This window comes from Ixodes scapularis, unplaced genomic scaffold (assembly GCF_016920785.2).
Source record: "Ixodes scapularis isolate PalLabHiFi unplaced genomic scaffold, ASM1692078v2 PGA_scaffold2__306_contigs__length_199485367, whole genome shotgun sequence".
NCBI classification, from domain to species: domain Eukaryota; kingdom Metazoa; phylum Arthropoda; class Arachnida; order Ixodida; family Ixodidae; genus Ixodes; species Ixodes scapularis.
The window spans coordinates 41,541,321-41,560,006 of NW_024609857.1; the positions used below are offsets into that span (position 1 = coordinate 41,541,321).

General features: G+C 49.2%; 1 pseudogene; it reads left to right on the top strand.

Annotated features, from left to right (window-relative positions):
- The first annotated feature begins 5,306 nt into the window (after window positions 1-5,306).
- Window positions 5,307-5,985, top strand: LOC115332488 (annotated as a pseudogene).
- Window positions 5,986-18,686: the final 12,701 nt, after the last annotated feature.

Consider the following 18,686-nt stretch of genomic DNA (forward strand, 5'->3'; position numbering starts at 1 on the left):
CTTCGGCGATCTCGTTCTGTTTGGTGCAACCCGGCGATGCGAAAAAGAGCTGAAACATTCGTCGTGTGTGGTGCGGTGCTTTGTATTCCGGGTCTGTTTGAACCACGCTTTTAACACGGAGCGCAAATTGTTTGTTGCGTGGTGGAGGTTCAACGGGTACAGTCCCGTCGTCGTCAGCTGATCCGGTCCAGCTGGTCCGGGAGGACGCAGCGAGCGTTTTTAAAAGTAAATCTTCCCTCGTTCCGTTTCGAACTGTGGAAGTATCCCGACACATACCGTGAGTAAGAAGCAGCGGGCGTTTTCAACAAAATTACATTGTTTTAATTGAATAATGGACTCCGGATTGTTGTCTTAAATCTGCCGTTTTTTATGCTTCGTGTTGGACTGCGTTTGCATAGCGACGCACACCGCTCGAGTATGATTCGGTCCTGCAACGAGTTTGTTGCGGCAATCATGCGGCGTGAATAAATAAGGGCAAGGTTTCCTACCTGCCCACAGATGCATGTACTGAGACCATTTTTTATGTTGTGAACGTAGTGCTCTTTCTTTATTTTGGAAGACGCGTTGGTGCATTTATTATGGTACAATCACTTGAGAGTTGAGAAATTAGAAAGCGAGCAAGCTTTCTCAACTTTGTCTCTTTCTCTCTGGCACTGCCCTGTTTCAGTTTCAGCAGGCATATCTACTAGCAGGTACAAACTGCTCTAAAGCAGGTAAAAAACGGGAAGCTTAGGACGGTGCGGACTCCGTGTTTCGCGCTTTTCGCAAGGTGACAGGGTAAATGCTTTTGTGAGATATGCGGAATATGCAAGCGATTTTGTTACGCCCGTCGTTTGCGTCTCTCCAGCAAAACGAATAAGATGATCTACTACAAAGGCGCAATCACAAGCCAAGATTTAAGATGGCAGTCGTTTGCTTCGGTGATCCGTGTAGCTGTATTTTACCCTGCTCTCTGCAACACCGTGTCATGACGAAGAGCTGGAATGGTCACGGTTTGTGCTGGCCTCCCGGTTGACAGAAACCCGCGTCGCCCGCATCGGCACCGAGTGCGCTTGGGCTGTTGATGCTCCAGCCTTTCATCCGCGGCTTGTCGCCAGCTCATCCTGCTGCTCAACGGTGAGGAAGCGGCGAGAGTAACCTCGGAAGTGAATGTAAATCCTCGTTCATTCAGTTATCCGGTGTCAAAGTGTGGAAGATGTCCAACGTGTACTGAGGGCGGGAACTACGAGCGTTTTGCCTTGCTTTATAACCGAAACCAGAACAACGAGATAACTGCCTTGCGTACTCTGAAATGACGGAAGCAATAAGTTTCAACAGGTCGAGTACGTCACCGGGGATGTAGGCGAGACGGTGCACACTGTTTAAACGCTTGCAGTATCCACGAGTGGTACCAGGAAAGCGACGTCAACAGAGAAGGAGCTCGCGATTCAGCATAATACACTGCTACGGGCCCGTGTATCTTCAAAGTTCGGGGTGGTGGCAGTATAAAAAAAAGACGCACCAGCGCCCCACACCAGTGTTCACGAACTCCGGTCACAAACTCCCAAGCCCCACCGCTCTTCTCGACACCGACACGACATACGACAACAAACTGCATCAAAACGCCCCAAAAGTGAAGGCGTCTGCTCCCGTACTGCAACTGCTGCAACTAGCGGAAGTGAAGTGTTGGGCGGATGTCCGGATGTCCTTCACAAAAATATATAAAAAATGCTTTGCGCAAGGATCATTTTCATTTATTATTGCATACGTAATGACAAAATCCCAATAATTTGTTTTTCTATCTGATTCATGCTAGTCGGACTGCTCATAACACTGGTCAAGCAAGAAAATAACAAAAATTTGAACTTTTTCATGACCGGTTTAAGATTTATTGTTAACATATCATTATTTATTGCAACCGACTAGCATTATAGATTTTGCCTCCATACTTTTTAAATGCAAACAGTTCTAACACACGGCTGTCCATTGCGCCGTGTTTTGTGTATTCTTCTATAAATCTGTAATGGTCAGTGACCAAGGAGCTCACCCGCACATGTCAAGCTTATATGCGCCGCGGGGAGAAATGGATATCGAGTAGGAAGTGTCGGGCGTTGTGTCGGTTGTTGTGTTTGTGTATATGTCGGTGCCGTGTAGCTGTGTGCTGTGTTGCCTGCGTTGTATGTAGGGTTACTGACTCGTCTTTTTTTTTTTTTTTAAACAGGCTGCTAGAAATCTCGATAGGTGGCGCAAGTTACCGCCCGATTTTAAATAGTTTGCTCAAGTTATTTATCCATGTGAGTTCGGCATTCGTTTTTTTATTTTTTTTTGTCTAGCGGCTCGTTGAAGTAGGCCACCATAGTTGAAGCTATTGACGCGATTGACGCCGACCGCCGACAACACACGTACGTACCTTTGCAAGTAGCTACGTCCGCCGCTTGGAGACTTTACTGTGTATAAAAGACATCGAACGAGAACTAACGCGCCCTGTGTGCTTTCAATTCGGCTGAAAGGCGCGCGGCTCGCTGGGCTCGTCTCTCGCCTGTTCTCGGCCGCTGGCCGCCATGCTTCATAAGGAACACGCTCGAAACGGTTTTGCGGAAGGCAGACACGGTGTAGCGTGTTAAGTTTACACAGCAACTCATGTGTAGACGAAAAACACAGATGGCCTCGTGTAAAACGAACACGTTTCGACGTGTCCGCTATGGGACAACGGTTTACACGTCTGGGTGTGTTATTTTTGCTAACAGTGTACGTTTCATAGATATTCTTGGTTGATCAAGGAGCTCAGAACACATGCGCGAGATGTGGTGACTTCAATATGTGAGGATGACTTACATATTCACAAAACATTCCATCTTCAAAAAACCGGCTTATTACGCTCAAACCTGCCGCAAATTGCTATGTACCAGGCGCGGGCATCCTGTAGCGGATCTCTGTTTTCGTACAGCGGGCACAAATTATTGGAGAACTTTAGTATGTTTTCAGGCCACGCTATATTTAGCGGAAACTCGCGCTGCCACTTCGATGCATTCTCTGAAGCGCGCGTCTAAAGTGGTAGTGGGCCTTTGAAAACGATTTACTAAAATGTCCTGTTGTGTGTCTGACTCGCAGAACATGATGGCCAGCAAAATGTATGAAATTCATATTTACACATTCTAACAACCACCTTAGGTGAGAGGGCATTTCTGGTGTGGATGTCAATATCAGAAAGTTTTAGTGGGTCGCTTTTAGCACTTCGATGACCGTACGGCCCGTACCCCACAACGATATGTAAGCTAGACTCGCTGTGAACATCCTTTATCGAGTGCGGCTATGGAGTGGGAAACGCAATATTGGCGATTCTAGCGTGTCGTATTATGGTTCAACGTTGCTTGTATCGGTACTATAGCACGGGCCGCGCGCCGCTTTGAAGTATTTGTTGTGTCTCAAATAAAGACTAAAGCAAAAGCAGACAATTTTTTTTAATGTGGCACAGAATTGTAATTTAACATTATAAAAACATTTTAGGCGCCTTACACCACACAGTTAGCACGAACAAACTATCGCCGGTCTTTCTCCTCCCCCCTTTTTTTTTTGTTCTTAGAAAGGAATGATGTTTAGAAAACTGTTAATACGAGTATCCAACCTAAGCGGTAGATTTTAGTGCGAGCCAATACATTGCTGTGGAAAATAACAAAAAGCGCCGATGTTGTGTTCGCGCGAACAGTGTCGCGTAATGTACGCGTACCGCTACACAATCAACGGAAACGGACTAAATCTGTAAAGTTAGCGAAAAAAAAAGTGGTGTTAACTTTTTATAGTTGAAAAGTTGTTATTTTTATATAATCAATTCGGTTAGGAGTGCTTCCATTGGGCACCAACTTACGAGGCATCAGTTTGTTCTTGTATACTAAATTCTGCATGGCCCTTGAGTAGAAATGGCAATACTGTGTTCGTGCTTAGTGTGTCACGCAAAGTAATAAGACCAGTTCATGGCTTGAACATTTAAACAAGGCCTTTTTTACGTCAAATAGACATTTTGCCAGTACGCTCTATTACTGGTGGTTCATGAAATAATCTACGTTGTTTATTTGGAGGAAAGGAAGTGGGGTGGTGAGGGGAGGGGGAATTGAATACAAAAGGCTGCTCAGGGAACCTCAAATTTTGTAAATAGTTCGCTCAACCTATAATCTTCAGTTAATTAAATCACTTTTGCTTTGTTTGTTTCAGAACTTTAAACAGTCACGCCAAAGGCCAAGATGAGCGAAAAGTCAGATTCCCCTGTTTACTTGAGCAAGAAGCGTATGCGAGATGGAACTGAAAAAGTATACGTGTGTAACCGTAGCAATCTCCGACGAAGCCTGAACCTCACTTTTTCTGAAACCACGGAGATGACTGCTTTTGACGACTTGATAAAGCAAGCCAAAGCCGTTAATAAGTGTAACTCGTTGTCAGCTGTGATAATCAAGGCGCTGCGACGATTTCTTGAAACACGGAATTCAGAAGAACGATCGTCGAATGCTGTGTGCAACACGCCGAAGCCGCTGCATCAAGAAGTGGTATCGCGCGCGATGACGCCTGACCCTGTAGGGGATCCATGCGACAAAGCCGCGCTATGGAAAGTCATTCAGACTGTAGAGAAGCACAGTTCAGAGTGCAAGGAAAGTCTTATTTTGGAGAAGGTGACACCCTGGGGTTTCGCATCACGAATACATTGTAAGTGTATTAACCATTTACTGGTGCTCAACACAAGCACGGTTGTCGGTTCCGTCCGGGCTGTAGACTGTTTGGTGACGGTGGCGTATGCCTTCTCTGTAGTTCTGGCGGCGCAGTTTGAAAAGTTTTGCAATTTTAGCAAATTGCCATACTCCCCTCGCACCGTGGAGAAATTGCTTGTAGATATCGAAGGTGCTGTAGAGTTGCTCAAGCTTGAAAGCCTGGCAGCCGCGCAAGAGGGCGAATCAAGGGCCACCGAGCAACATGACCCCACTTCGACACCAATTAGTGTCGAGACTGATGCTCGGCACGCTTGCCGGAAGAACTCCACTCACACAGATGTCGTCGCGCTTGGCCAAATGACCCACAAAGTTGTAGGTATTGTTCACGTAAACAAAAAGGATGAACTATCTTCCCAAAAGCACGAAGCGTACGGTACCAAAAAGCTGTACGAGTACTTCGATTCTAAAAAGATCTCCGTGGTAGATCACGCACATGACCGCAACACCACAGTCAACAAAATGATCAGAGAAAAAAAACGGGCCATCCAACTCCAACGACCGCTGGCACGCTGCGAAGAGCCTAAAGAAAGGATTTCTTGCAATTTCATCTGGACCGAAGAGGAACGAGGGCAAGACATGGCACGTGGAGCTGTCTGACAAGTGCCAAGCGGTTCGTAACCACGCATACTATGCTATGGCCGCTTGTGAGGGGAATCCAACCAAGCTAAGAGATATTTTCATAAACTGCGTAAACCATTTTGAAGGTAAACACGAGAAATGCAGCGAGGAATCAATTTGCAAAGAAAATGGACATGTCCCGACAACGCTGCTCGTGAAAGACCCGCTAGCGTCGGAACTTCTAACAAAATTTCTGAAATCAACAACCATCTACAAGAACGCGGAAGATTACGTAAAGTCGAAGGATACATTCTATGTAGAGTCATTCAATAATACTATGCTAATTTACCTCCAGAAGAGCATTCATTACCAGGACAGAAGCTACAGACTGAGGCGGAGCTTGGCACTCATATATAGACTGGAATGAGCATGTTGGGCGAGGCTACACTTCACGTTACTCTATTGAGGACTGTCGTCATCCAGACCGGCAGGGCGGGAAAAGGAAGTACTTCAGGAAGACATACAGGCAGAATATTTTTGAAGTGTACAGTGTTGCCATGGAATACTAATCCTCTATTCTTTTCTTCCAGCTTCGTTCAAAAAATTCGGGAGTTGGTGCTTCGGTCTGCTTCCCTGGGAGATGCCAGCACGGTGAATGACGACTCCCTTGTGAATGACGAGAGTGTATAACTTATAGGTATGCCTAATGTTAATTTAAACTAGTACCATTGACGTATAATAACAAGCAAGCTTACTTCATTAGAAGAGTTGGGCAATTGTGTGTACCTTTACATGTTTGTTTGTTTTTATTTCCCAGCTCGGGACATCACTGGACAAGGGACAGAAGAAGCCATTCCGCGGGCTCAAAGATGTACCTGTAATTATTATGCAAATATACAATTTTCATGACAATCTTTTGTCGTTGCCAAATACAGATGGCACACAAGAAAAAGTGAACGCTAACCGGTACATACGATTGCGACAGAGCTTCAACCAGGGTGTGATCTTACGAAGTACAAATTCCGAATAAACACCCGTCGAGGGGTTTCAGAGTATATAAAGTGCTCACCCTTTTACACTTAGCGCATAAATAAATCAGAGCTCAGCGAGACATCACCTGTTGGCAGTGCCTCTCGTGAGTCTTAAACGAGATATGAATAATTTCTATAAAAAAATAGATCATTAGCTGAAGAGAAAAATTAATTTGATTGCAGTCGAGACTCACAAGAAAAGCACAGCCTTTTACGCACAGTATATTGCGAGTATTTTCTGACGCACCGGGCGTGTTCTGGCATTGGCAATATTTGTTTCGGTGTTATACGTATATTTATCTAAGTTAGGCTCGATATCTGTCTGCTAGTGAGTGATACACTGTTTTTCCGTTCTCGTTTTTTCCAATTTGTTTTAACAAACTAAGCTAGCAATTCCTCTGCGCACCATGCCCTATATATTTTGAAAATAAATGTGCAATATATTTTGCAATTTATGCACTTGCCTAAGAGGATTGAATATTTGTAGAATTATGCGGCTGGGTTCGAGACGGATCCGCACGAGAAATCCCGCTCTTATACCGCGGTACCATACCATGGCTTCTTCAGTTTTGGTTTTTAGTTTGCGTTGTACATATTCTCGTCGGCATTTTGCAAACGTTATTTACGTTTCGGGGCTGTCGTGTTGCGATTCTTCGAGATGAGGAAATTCTGTTCGCATTTGAGGCGGACCAGGAAGTCCGTAATTTTCCCGACGGTACGAGCCTTACTCGGGACCGTGTGTGGTGTTATTTCGCTCCTGACGTCACGTATCCACGCCAACTGTATGTCGGGAAAATAATCAGCGCACGGAAAGTGAAAGAAAAGCTTTTCTCCGAATCCGGCCAATAGTAATTTAGGCAGCCGATTGCTGGGAGGGTACCTTTAAAACGCGCGACACTAGAGCGCCGACGTTAGAGCGCGCTACGCGAAAGCTCTGCGACAGTAGCGCGCTTGATACCAGAGCGCACCCAGTTGAGCGAACACTGCAAATTGTGGGATGTACCCGCGGCTCCACAGACAGCACCAAATTGTGCGACTCTCCTTATCGGAGTGTTGGCGATTTTCGATTTATTAAAGATACCTTTAATAAAAAAATAAAAAGGGTACGGCTCCTTCTAACCAATTGTTTGCTGACATGGAAGAGAGAAGGGGGCAAGGGTGTGGCCATAGGTACCGGGAATGCCTGCAGTTGGGTGGACCAGCGAGTCTAAGATTTCTTTACGGTGGTGCGGTGCGTCTCTGGGATATACAATAAATGTTTGCTTTTTGCTATATTTGGTCTATTTTTGACAGGCATTTGGACCCCTATCATTTTGGCGGTTATTGGGACGTTTCTCGCATAACTTTAATAGTATTTTGACGTCCATGACCGTAATGGAAAAAGCTTACCGCTCGAAAAGTTCAGTAAAACACTCATCGAAGGAAAACTCAGCGCAGTTTTATTGGATGCAGAGCTTTCCAGTCTTTTGACGGATACAGGAAAACCTCCCCTTCAAATCTGTGAGATATAACATAAGAAAACTAATGGAGCTATATAGATCAGCTGCATTTTGTTTTTTCTGCGGAAATATACGCTACAGATATTCCTTTTTGTTTTTTTGCTGTCAGTTTTTTAAACATTTCTTGGTCTGTTACACGAAAACAATTCGTCCACTCATTTCGCGATGTCCTTGCGGAATGCCACGGCGTAAATCCCCGCCAATTTCACATAAAACACGCGATGCCCGAAGAAGTGGTTGGGCCACTTGCGCTTGACTGGTTGTGCGCTGTCGATGTGCTCTCGACTTTCGAGTCGCGCGCGCTAACGTCGCAGCGCTTTCGAGTCGTGTGCTCTAACGTTGCGGCGCTCTCATGTCGCGCGAGCTAACGTCGTGGCGCTCTACTGTCGGCGCTCTAATGTCGGCGTTCTTCTATCGTGCGCTCTAGTGTTGTACAGCCCCGATTGCTACCTATACCACCGGCTGTTGAAAACGCTCGAGGTCGTGCTCCCTTATTGAACTTTACGCGAGGTTATAATAATAATAGTACCTCTATTTTTTCCAACAAAAACAATGTTGAAAAGGTGACAGGGAACGAAAGCTGTAAAAACAGCTTGACGAAACGCGAGTCACCTAAACCAGCAGTCGCGATGCAGGCACCTACTTGTGACTCGGTGGCGAGAGCCTGCTAAGAGCTACACGAGTCAGCGTTACTCACGCGGCTCGCCCCTCACCAGAGTGGAACAAACAGTATGGCGAATTTAGTGGGGCAAAACGCTTTCCCGAACCCATGCAGGGACGATGGATAGAGCGCATGAGCACTAGGTGTTTCAAGAAAAAAAGGTGGATTACAGATTTGAGACATTTAACGTGCTAACACTGCACTAATAACTAGGCACAGAAAGAAAGGCGCTGAATTCGGAGTCTTTATACACAAATAGTTTACTCCCACATGTGCCCCATGTAGGGAACACCAGGTGGGTTTGGATACAGGCACCGGACGTGTGCAACTACGCACAATGGCATCAATTCACGCTTAGTATATACTCCTTGGCCGGCTTGTCCCTTCTTCTCCAAGTACCTGGGGTCACGCCAAGCGGCCAGATTTGCCAGGCAGGCCCAGTACATTCTGTAATACTTTTTGCGAACCCCAGGATTCTTGGACGACGGTGCCTGGCCCATCCCCACCCTCACGTGGCCTTGAGTCAGTATACACGGATCGCAAAAGCATTCGGAGCACTCCATCTGGCCGTCCGCTGAACGTTACACCTACAGGGAGTATAGAGAAACCACGTTAGTTATACAGGCATATAATTCTATTGAAACAAAACTAATTGAGAAAAAAGTTTGCATTGAACGAAGTCATCTGTTTGCCTCCCTTCAGCGCTCTGTTGAGCTTGATAAAAAAGGAGGTGCGACTCAATAAACAGTGTACGCAAAGTTGTGGCATGCGGTTTAGAGAGGCTCGTTTTAACGAACGCCGTCTCAGCGACAACAGATTGTCGAATCGCCTCAAAACTCCGCTTAGAGAAAATGGCGACTGCCGGCATGCTGCTCTCATTGTTCCCGATTCATTAGCCCAGCTTGCCGAACCGTTGACGGCGCCCAATAGAAGCATTCTTTTTCGAATTGCTTGTATAAGAATGGCAACCTTTCATCTATTAAAACAAATTCTGTAATAAATCCATTCCCATAATATGCTTGCGCTGATCTTGTAGCGGTATTCGTACATTACGTGGCACTGTTAGCCCGAACGCGACATTGGCGCTTTTTACTATTTCTGCCCAGCAACATGTATTGTCTAGCACTAAGCTCTGCCACTTAGGTTGGATACTCGCATTAACAGTTTTCTAAACATCATTCACTTCTAAGAAAACAAAACGAGAAAAACCAGCGATAGTTTGTCCTTGCTAACTGTGTGGCAGTATACCTAAAATCTGTTTGCAATGACAAATTACAAACGCGTTTCATGTTAAAAAAAATCGCCTACGTTTAGTTTATTCTTTTATTTTAATGGCTCAAAAATACTTTAAAGCGGCAGCACGTGCTATAGCACCGATTTAGCAACGTTGAACTATAACACGACACGCTTCGATAGCCGCACTCGATAAATAATGCTCACAGAAAGGGTATAGCTTATTTATTGATGTAGGATACGGTTATCCAAGAGCTAAGAACGATCCACTAAAACTTTTTTTTTAATATCGACACACACAATTGCTGCCTTCTCACCTCATGCGGTTGTTGGGATGTGTAAATATAAATGTCATCTACATTTGTTGGCCATCATATAGTGTGAGTTTTGCACACAATAATTTGTGCTCGCTGCTAGAAAACAGAGATCCGCTACAAGATGCCCGCGCCTGGTACATAGTTCTGTCTTCCAACGATCCCAATTTGAGGCAGGTTTGAGCGTAATAAGCCTGTCTCTTGAAGATGGAATATTTTGTGAATACGTAAGTCAACCTCACATATTGAAGTCACCACATCTCGCGTGGTGTTCTAAGCTCCTTGATCAACCGAGAATATCTATGAAACGTACCTTCAATGGGTGTGGGGATGCACCGCAGCTCCGAAGTATGTTTCCTTTGCCACGGGCTACAGCCAAACAACCTCGACAGCTCAAATTCGGTGTCTGGAAGGGCGCAGCCTTGCAGCTCCGTGAAACCTGCACCCGAGGGGCTAGGCTTGGCGAGCGCCAAAAATAGGGCAGATTACGCGATAAGAGCTGAAGATAACCGTAAGTCACGAGGTCGCTGCTGCCAAACCCATCGCCCGTCTCTCACAATGGGGATTTTCTCGGCTTATCCTTTCAGAAGAAGCCGGCGCAAAAAGGGACCCTTCCCCCCGCCTCGCCGTGCTACAAGACAGGAGAGAAAGAGAAAAAAAGAGGGCGAGGAGGACTTTCCGCCAGGCGGAAGAATATCTCTGCTGGTCCCCCTTTAAACACAAACTGCCGATCCCACCCCACCAACTGCACCACCTGATTCACAAGCTAGTTCCCCTAGCACCCAATTCGACTAGACAGCCATTATCCCTGATGCTACTCTGTACGCTCTTCACTCCATCAACCCCTACCAGGCGGCCGGGCCCGACGGCATCACCCCCGCAGTGCTGAAGTGCCTTTCAAATAGCCCCCGTCCTCGCATCAACGTTCCCTCGTTTCCTCATCATGGGACATTCCCTGAACACTGGAAGTTACCGTTCGTCACTCCTCTTCTGAAGGATGGCAGTGTGCCAACCGACCGAACTACGTCCTATCGGCCAATCTCTGTTACCTTCATTGTTTGCCGTACTATGGAGCGCGTCGTCTCCAAAGAACTCACCGAATACCTAGAGCAAAATGCCCTCCTCTCCATATACCAATTTGGCTTTCGACCTGGCCGCTCTTGTGCATCAGTACTTTCTCTTGCAGTCCACATCCTCAGCGACCACATGGACAGCAGGGTGCCCTGTCAAGTCCTGCAGGTAAACTTTCGTCAAGCCTTTGACAGGGTAAACCATGTTCTCCTTGTTGAAAAACTTGCCCTCTTTGGCGTACACGGCAACCTTCTCCGTTGGCTCACGGACTTCATTGCCCATCGACAGTTTCAGGTTCTTTTCTGGTGTGCGCTCAGAGCGCACACCAGTTCAGTGGTGTATCAACTTGTTTCTGAGTGTGTGTGTGTGGGGGGCCATCATTGCCCGCGCGCGTCGTCTGCTTGCTTTCTCTCAGCGCGCCACTTTCGGCGCCAGACCCGACGCCCTGTGCACGCTTTTTACATCACTCGTGCTTCCCTAGCTGGGGTATACTGTACCCCTGTGTGGTTGCCGTACCAGGCCTCCCGTGTTGCACGCCTCACAAGCGTACAGAGACGCGCAGCCTTTGCCGTACTCAGGAGATCGTCCCGGCCTGACCGCCCTTACCGTGACTACCGCACAGCGGATCTACTTCGCGCCGTCGGCTGGCAGCCCCTTGAGCAGAGGTACGACGCTGCATCGCTTCGGCTGCTTTTGACAGGCATCAGCCCACCCGGTGCCGCCTACCCTCTGGCCGGGTATATTTGTCGCACCCGGACCAAGGACCTGGCTCCCATCTTGGCCCGCACAGTGCGCCACCAAGACTCCTTCGTTCCGCGCGTGGTCAGCATGTGGCGCTCCTTCCCAAGCACGCTTCGGAATCAACCCGTCACTGACATTGACGAAGTGAGGAACCTTTGCCGCCAAGCAGCACGCTACCTGTGGAGAACAGTTCACTGAAGCTGCTGCTCCCTCCTCCCTCCATCTTTTTCTTCCCCCTTCCACCCCCCCCCCCCCCCCGCACACCCACTTTTCTACACTATAGACAATACAATACTTTATTACAACTCAGGAGAGCTGGGGTGTGCTGGAGGGGCCAAAGGCCCGTACCGAGAGGCCCAGCACACCGACCTTACCGAGAGGCCCAGCAGGTCAGTGTGCTAAGCCCCTCGATACGGGCCCTTGGCCTCTCCAGCACACCCCAGCTCTCCTGAGTTGTAATAAAGTATTGTATTGTATTGTATTGTATCTACAGCTAAGTGACAAGTAGCCCGTTGAGGCACATTAAGTTCAGGCTGTAAAAACACACCAACAATCCAATTTTTGTTTTTGCCTGGATTAAGTTTTTTTTTTTTTTTTATGTGTTTGCGTTTGTCTTGTAAGAAGCGTCAAATGCGCCAGTGCACGAGGTCCGTGCCTCGAGTGGCCCTTGGAAGTAGATGGCGACCCTGAACTGAAATGAGCTGCCCTTGGAAGCGGATGGCGGCAAGCACCGGCTCCTGTCGCGTGTCTTGCACGTTTCCACAGCAATGGTTGGTGGTACTTAAAAGCGTGAATTTTATCGAGGGACTTTAGTCCGCACTTGCCGGCAGCGCCTTCAACTTTTGGAATCTACGAGGATAGTCGACATTGAAGTCCTGGAAAACATTTGTTATCTTTGGAAAACGGAGCAGGCTGTCGCGTATGACCAAAGGCAAGACGTCCAAAACGAACCTTGGTGTGCACAATAACGAAGCACTCGCATCTCCTTCACAGCAACCTCCTTCCCTCTCAAGAAAAAAAAAAAAAAAAGTGAGAAACGTTAGCTTGATTTTTTTGTTTAGAGGGTCATGATTTCTTGAAAATTGCAGGAAAATACATCGGCCGTTGAAAGTAAGCGGAACAAAAAATACAGCCTCAAATATATTTCGCTACATTTCGGCTTTTCACGATTGGCCAAATCACGGGCATAAGAGCATTGTCAGAATGTCAACTTCAACGGTGCTGGCTTGAAAACGTGATGGCTCCTAGCTTCTACTATGCTTTTTGAACACGCCATCTTACTTGACGCATCTGATGAAAAGTAGCAAGGGTCATAACTCTTGACGCCACGGCGAGGCAAATCTTTGTCGTGACGTCACGGATGGAAACCCTAAGAGGGCTCCACAAGAACATATCGGCGTTGGATCCTGGGAGAGTAACGTCATTGCCTTCCCTGTCTGATTGCAGGACATCAACCATATTCTAGTTAACATACAGACGACCAAAACCTTGCAAGGCAGTTGACTTATCTGTCCCTCTTGCCATGGTAATCGCAATTTCGGTCTTTTCCAATCTTCGAAGTTTCGGAAGGGTTGATCTGAACCAGCCGCGCCAATATCGCTAGGGAGCCTCATCGTAGTGAGAGTTCCTCACGAATATAAGCGCATTTGGCACTGCGTATGCAAGCAATTTATCGATCATGGTTTGCTAGACAGATCTCTAACAATATAATTGTTCCTCAAGGCAGAAAAATTATTTTTCAGTGCCACCAAGCAAGAACGCTTTATATGGTAAAGGTGCGAAGGTGCGCCCTTGTTTAGCTGGTGTGTGAATAACAAAATCTGGGTATATAAGAAATGCCTCTATAAAGAACCTGTCACCCCGATTTCGAATCAACTCACCAATGGAGAAGTCAAGGAGCAACTGCTCACACCATAAACCAAAATGGCGACTATACGGGGAGCTTGGCGCAACTTTGTCGGGGTCTAGTGGATGCACCGTATTTAAGACAGAAGTAGAAGTCTGTAGCTCCCAAGGTTAGAACCGTACCACAAGAGAGCAAACTAAGTAAGTTTCCGAGAAAAGAGAACCGCGTTTTTTGGGTATGCACCGCAGAATGCACAAACTGCGTGAGGATGTGACGTTAGCGTTTGGGATAGATAGACGTGAAATATTGCCGCGCGCGCAGCTGGCCAAGTATAGGCAGCGCGCGCGTGGCCTAGCGGTTATCGTGCTTGCCTTCCACGCAGAAGGCCAGGGTTCGATTCCTGTCCGCGGCTACACATTTTTGTTGACACTGTAATGTGATGTTCTGGTGAATTCGAGAACCGTCTTGCTGATTCGAGGTTAGAATGTTCTACGCGCCGAACCTTCTACGCCGAACGATCCAGAAGCCCACGAGGGTACATAAGGGATTCCGCAAGGCGAGCGGAGTCAGTCTCGCCCCAGCGTTCGACTCTGCTGTTACGCCGACTTGGACGCCCGCGACGCTCTGTTATTATCTTTTGTACCCTTTTATTTTTGGCACAAGTTCGCCACATTAAACGTTTGTTTCTTCCTGTTTATTTTTTTTTGGTCACCACCCGTGACATTTTGGTGGAGGTGCTGGGTACCGCATGCCCGTGCAGCGTTCCCCTCCAAGGGCCCGCAGTGCAAGTCCGGTTCCCAGCTCGGTGGGAAGACCACTCACCGCGGAACCTGAAACTCGGACCAGCCGCCACGCCAAGGGAGAGGATCCTAACTACGGTTTACTGCTGGACACGCCCAAGCCGAAGACGACGAGGATGGCCAACCAGTCGCAGAACCCCGCCGCTCCTGCCGTCGTCTACCTACCCGTCGCTCCTCGGACACCGGCTCTCTTCCACGGCGAAAGCCACGAAGACATCGACGACTGGGTCCAACAGTACGAACGAGTGGCCCGTCATAACGGGGTGGACGCCAGAACAGTGTCTACAGAATGCTTACTTCGCCTTGGAAGCAACCGCTCGGAACTGGTTCGAGAACCACGAAGCATGAATCACCTCCTGGGAGCAACTCAACGCTGAGTTGCGAAGAACGTTCACGAACCGACAACGAAGAGAACGCGCGGAAGAGCTTCTTCAAGCGAGGATCCAAGGCCCTAACGAGAGCATCGTCAGCTTCGTGGAGGACGTCCTGCGACTCAGCAACCGCGCCGATCCTCAAGCTTCCGAAGCGAAGAAGCTGAGAATCCTGATGCGAGGCGTCAAAGAAAACATCTTCGGCGGCCTTGTGCGAGCCCCGCCCATTACAGTCGAAGGATTCATGACGGAGGCAACAAACATTGAACGTGCCCTTCAAGCACGGGCCTCCCATTACCAGCGACTTCCCGGCGTCGCGGCCCTCTCGACTTCCAGCTGCAACAGCCCGGACCTCCGCGAGATTATCCGGGACGTCGTGCGAGAGGAAATCAGGAAGCTGCTACCTGCTGCCACAAGCCCGGCTACGCCCTCAGTCGCCGAGATTGTCCGGGAAGAACTTCAGTAGGCGCTGCAGCCAGAAGTTCTCGCCAGCGCCGCTCCTGAACCACCGAAGCTGAGCTACGCCGCAGCTACCCGACGACCACCGCCCCCTACTCACCCGTATACGGCGCCACCTCGACGTGAACCTCTAGCGCCACAGTATTCCTGACGCCAGGAAGATCGGGCGTACGTTCGCCCAGAACAAGCTGCGCCACGAAAGACCGACGTGTGGAGGACGGCCGACCGACGCCCGTTGTGTTATCATTGCGGTGAAGCCTGCCACATTTACCGTCGATGCCCCTACCGACAACTGGGACTGCGCGGGTTCCACCCGAACGACCCGCGCCCAAGGTACGACGAACGCCCTCGTGACATCGAAGAGTACCTCCGACGTTCGCCATCCCCAACGCCGCTCCGCCGTGAGTCCCGCTCATCGTCGCCCAGACGTTCAGCGTCTCCAGCGCCACGACCCCGCCGAGAGAGTCTGTCTCCTTTGCGCCGCCGGGAAAACTAAGTGCGGCAACGCCTGGAGGTGGCGTTGCCGAAGACGACCGAAATAAAAGGCCCCCAAGAACGCCGGAGCGCTCCCAGTCTCTCGACGCTACGCATCACAACGACGTCCCTGCATCGGTGTCCAACAACCTCAACATTACTATCGACGGCCGAGACGCATCGGCACTCGTGGACACTGGAGCAGACCACTCAGTCTTGAGTGGGAGGCTCTCTCGTCGCTTGCGAAAAGTAACAACGCCGTGGGAAGGCCCTCAAATACGAACCGCCGGTGGGCACCTCATCACACCAGTCGGGCGATGCACTGCTTGCGTCGAGATCCACGGTGGGACGTACCCTGTGAAGTTTGTCGTCCTGCAAGACTGTTCGAGGGACGTTATCCTCGGAATGGACTTCCTCTGCGAGTATGGCGCCGTCATCGACCTCGGAGCAAACCGGTTGACGCTACGAAAACCTATTTTACCACCGGAGGAGCTCAAAGCGACGTCATCTGTGGTCCGAGTCCTCGCCAGCCACGTGAACTTACCACCACGGTCGAGTGTTTTCGTACCCGTCGGGATCACCGAAGCTTCCTCTGGCGAAGTTCTGCTGGAAGGAAGCCTCCAGCTGCTTCTTGGAATAGGAATAGGCGTCGCAAGAGGAGTTGCTGAACTTCAGGATGGCCGCACTGTGGTCCTCGTTACGAACTTCCGAAATGAAGCGCAATACCTCACAAAAGGTGCAGCCGTGGGCCAGGTCGAGGAACTTCGAAACTCCGCCGCAATCGCCGCCATTACTGACGAATCCTCGCCACCTCAGCAAAAGAGTACCTCGCCAGTGCAGCTCGACATTGACCCTAAGCTTCCGGGCCCGAAACGACGGCAGCTGCTTAACCTTCTCGCCGAATACCGGGATTGCTTTGCGACGTCGTCGAAGGTGCGCCAAACCACCGTTGCGAAGCACCGCATCGTTACCGAGGACGACGCACGCCCTGTGCATCGATCGCCTTACAGAGTCTCCGTTAAAGGACACATGCAAAGGAAAAAAACATTTTTTTTAAACGGCTTAGATGGAAAAAGGACGCCATAAAACGATTTTACAACGAAGAAAAAAAATTTTTAGAGCTATATTTACGGCGCAAAACGAATTTGTAGTTGGCGCCCGCGGGCACCGCGGGAAAGTGGTCTGTATTTATCACGTGGCTGGTCTTTATTTATCACGTGGTGCTTGCGTTCTTTCGGAAGCTTCCTATGGCCTCTAAAAGTAACTTATTCATCTTTGTTTGAAGTATAACAAAAACCTAAGATGAATAAGTGTCTTTTAAAGCCCAAAGGAAACTCCTGAAAAAGCGCAAGCAGACGTGATAGACCTGTGCGCCGGCCAGACGACGGCGGCGGCGCCCCGAAGCAGACGAACTTGTGCGGCGGCGGCGACGGCGGCGTGGAGAAACGCGTTGAAGCGGCGTTCGCAGAACGCTCAGCGTGCGGCGGCGACGCAGCGCGGCGACGCGCGGGCCTACCACGTGACCAGCGGCGGCTCCCGCGAGCGCCAACTACAAATTCGTATAGCGCCGTAAATATAGCTCTAAAAATTTTTTTTCTTCGTTGTAAAATTGTTTTATGACATCCTTTTCCAATCTAAGCTGTCTAAAAAAAAATGTTTTTTTTCCTTTGCATGTGTCCTTTAAAGAAAGGGAGGTGATCCAGCAGCAAGTTCAAGAGATGCTGAACGACGACATAATCCAACCTTCAAGCAGTCCGTGGGCCTCCCCAGTCGTACTGGTTAAGAAGAAGAACGGAACGCTTAGGTTCTGCGTGGACTACCGGCAGCTGAAGGCGGTGACGAAGAAAGACGTCTATCCACTCCCCCGCATCGACGACACGTTAGACCGGCTGCACCACTCTCGATACTTCTCATCGATGGACCTGAAGAGCGGCTACCGGCAGATCGAAGTCGACGAACGGGACCGAGAGAAGACAGCTTTCGTCACGCCGGATGGGCTGTACGAGTTCAAGGTGATGCCCTTCGGACTGTGCACGGCGCCAGCAACTTTCCAGCGTGTCATGGACACCGTACTGGCAGGACTGAAGTGGCAGAGCTGTCTTGTCTACCTCGACGACGTCGTGGTGTTTTCCAGCGACTTCGATGAGCACTTGCGACGACTCCGAGCAGTTCTCCAAGCCATGCGGACCACCGGACTCACCCTGAAGCCGTCAAAGTGTCGGTTCGCCTATGACGAACTGAAGTTCCTAGGTCACGTGGTTAGTAACGAAGGCGTTCGCCCCGACCCAGAGAAGACTCGCGCCGTCGCTGCCTTTCCGATGCCGACAGACAAGAAGGCCGTGCGAAGATTCCTTGGACTATGTGCGTACTATCGGCGCTTCATCCGGGATTTCGCAAGGATTTCCGCACCGCTCACAAACCTCACAAAGGACGCCGAGAAGTTCGAATAGGCCGAGGAGCAGCAGCAGGCATTCGACGAGCTGAAACGACGACTGCAGACTCCTCCTGTTCTAGGACATTTCGATCAAGATGCGGAAACCGAAATTCACACGGACGCAAGTAACGCTGGACTTGGCGCGGTACTGGTTCAAATCCAAGAAGGCACCGAGCGAGTTATCGCCTACGCAAGTCGGACACTGTCCAAGGCGGAGAAAAATTACTCCACGACTGAGAAAGAATGCCTTGCGGTCGTCTGGGCAATCACGAAGTTTCGTCCGTACTTGTACGGGAGCCCGTTCCGCGTAGTCACGAACCACCACTCGCTCTGCTGGCTTGCGAACCTCAAGGACCCGTCAGGATGCCTCGCTCGATGGAGTCTACGACTACCAGAGTTCAACATGAGTGTGGTCTACAAGTCAGGCCGCAAGCACACCGACGCCGACTGCCTGTCCA